Source organism: Megachile rotundata, unplaced genomic scaffold (genome assembly GCF_050947335.1).
Source record: "Megachile rotundata isolate GNS110a unplaced genomic scaffold, iyMegRotu1 scaffold0815, whole genome shotgun sequence".
NCBI lineage: Eukaryota > Metazoa > Arthropoda > Insecta > Hymenoptera > Megachilidae > Megachile > Megachile rotundata.
Window position 1 is genome coordinate 60,001 of NW_027474112.1, and position 2,500 is coordinate 62,500.

At 47.2% G+C, this 2,500-nt stretch overlaps 1 non-coding gene across 1 annotated transcript in view; it reads left to right on the plus strand.

Moving 5' to 3' along the window:
• Nucleotides 1-1,784: 1,784 nt before the first annotated feature.
• The window catches only part of LOC143266470 (large subunit ribosomal RNA), a 4,388-nt gene continuing 3,672 nt past the window's right edge, over nt 1,785-2,500 (plus strand). Inside the window, exon 1 of the ribosomal RNA XR_013041445.1 lies at nt 1,785-2,500. This exon is cut by the window's right edge and continues 3,672 nt beyond it. This is a non-coding gene — a ribosomal RNA (large subunit ribosomal RNA).

Sequence of the window (2,500 nt, forward strand, 5' to 3'; positions counted from 1 at the left end):
CAGCAAAAGGTTTTCTCTTCATTGTTAAATTTTTTTCGGTACCGCTCGTCGTTCGACTAGATAAAACGAAACTGTTAAACGCCGAAAAGTCGAACGTTTCGGAGCGGGATCCGATGGTCGAACGCGAGAGAGAGAACAACTTGCGAAATTGGCGAAAACGTACGAGCGATGGTTGGACATTTCGTCGGCGTTTGACGCGGAGAATGTTAAATGGAACGTTCGTGTCTCGCCCTCTCTTTGCTAGTGTTCATTTTTTTCACAGGCGACAGAAGAACATTTTCGTATATCTCGCAATTCTTAGTTTTTAGGATCTTCTCGGCGGAATGCGCTTATCTCGGCTTGCGTGAGTCGTGGTTTCTAGTTAAACCCCTAAAAGAGACCATATACGACCGCCCGTGAAAGAGCGCTCCCGAGTCGAAAACACCTAACTACAGAAGGATATTTAGACGAGAGAGAAAATGATTCTTCGCCCTGCGAGAGAATTGTTAGACACCAATTGAAGGAAGCAAGCCGAGAGTAGAGCGTGTTTACGGCGTTTCTCCGCGCTCCCGACGTTGTCTGAAATGATTGTCGAATTTTTTTTTCGACGGTGCGAAAGTTTATACAACGAGGGGAAAAGTTAAAAATAAACGTGCGACGGAAGCTCTTTCACGGTTAAATTATTACGAGATCGTAGCTTCGCCACGTTTTTTTTAACATTTACAAGCGCAGATCGCTTCGTTGTCGTTGATTAGAAGCGGAAGACCGCGCGATCCCAATACGGGTTCCGGTCGTCCAGTCCTCGAAGTGCATAATTGTGCCGGACGGACGTTGAAAAACCCGGACCGATCGAACGATAAACGCTTATTTGGTGATCGTCTTGCGAGAGTCTCCCTTCATTGTTGTTCGTGTGTTAAATTTCTTTTATCGAACAACGGTCGAACGCAAATGAACAATGACATTTACACCGAAGATCGATCTCGAAACGCTTTTGTTCCTCCTTTTGTGCGCTCGTGGTTTCATCGAACGATATATACACGACGAAGGTGTACCACGCACGTTAAAAATGGGATTTCTTTTTTCCTTTAACCCTTTATTCTCTGGACCATGATAAGTCACCGATGGTTTACATGGCTGTCTCTGGCATTCTCGCCCTTTTCTTGGGATTTTGCGTCGGAACGCGACAGCAAAAGAAAAAACGTATCGGACGATGCGTCTTTACGGTTTATCGACCGTCGAGTGTATATTCGAACGTAAATATGTTGTAACGGTATATGTATCCTTTAGGGGACAAAAGAAACATGAAACGATCGTGTGCGAGAGCGCGCCGAGGGTAAGAAGAAAAGGTGTCCGACCTTTATCTCCTCGTTGTCGTAGTCTCTCCTCGTCGTTTGTTTTAACGCGCCCTGGATAGATAAAAAGATATATCCGATTATAATATATACATATATACTCCGACGCGAGTCGAGAACAACCGGACGTCGTCGTCGTCGTTTTTTTTTTTTGTCGTTGTCCCGCCTGCCCGAATATGCGGCGTTTTAAGTGCCTTTTTTCTTTTGTCGAACAAAAGAGAGAGGAGACACCGAGCTTTCATTTTGGCTCGTACGTACCTTCGAGTAGTCGACGATATTGTGTTGATCCGAAAAGAGAAAAATAGTTGGTTATCGAACGATACAAGGAAAAAATCGAACGACATAATCCCTGTGCGTCGTTGGTATTAATATACCTTTCGTATTACGTGTCGAAACCCCGAAAAGAGCGTACAGTTTGTGGTATAACTTTGAAAAGAAATAATAAAATTTCGACGACCTCAGAGCAGGCGAGATTACCCGCTGAATTTAAGCATATTAATAAGCGGAGGAAAAGAAACTAACAAGGATTTCCTTAGTAGCGGCGAGCGAACAGGAATGAGCCCAGCACTGAATCCCGCGGTTAACGCCGCTGGGAAATGTAGTGTTCAGGAGGATCCGTTTATCCCGAGACATCGAATCGCGTCCAAGTCCATCTTGAATGGGGCCACTTACCCATAGAGGGTGCCAGGCCCGTAGCGACCGGTACGCGTCTCGGGTGGATCTCTCCTTAGAGTCGGGTTGCTTGAGAGTGCAGCCCTAAGTGGGTGGTAAACTCCATCTAAGGCTAAATATGACCACGAGACCGATAGCGAACAAGTACCGTGAGGGAAAGTTGAAAAGAACTTTGAAGAGAGAGTTCAAGAGTACGTGAAACCGTTCAGGGGTAAACCCGAGAAACCCAAAAGATCGAATGGGGAGATTCATCGTCAACGAAGCTGGCTCCCGTGTTGGTGCGATAGTGCCCCGGATGGTCCCGTTACGGCGGGTTTCCCATCGGCGTGGGCACACCACCCGCGGCGAATGTTCCGGCTATGTAGTCGTGCACTTCTCCCCTAGTAGAACGTCGCGACCCGTTGCGTGTCGGTCTAAGGCCCGAGGCGAAGACTGTCCGTCGCTTTTAGCGTACGATGACAGCCCCTTGGATGCCCGGCCGACTGCGCGACGGTACT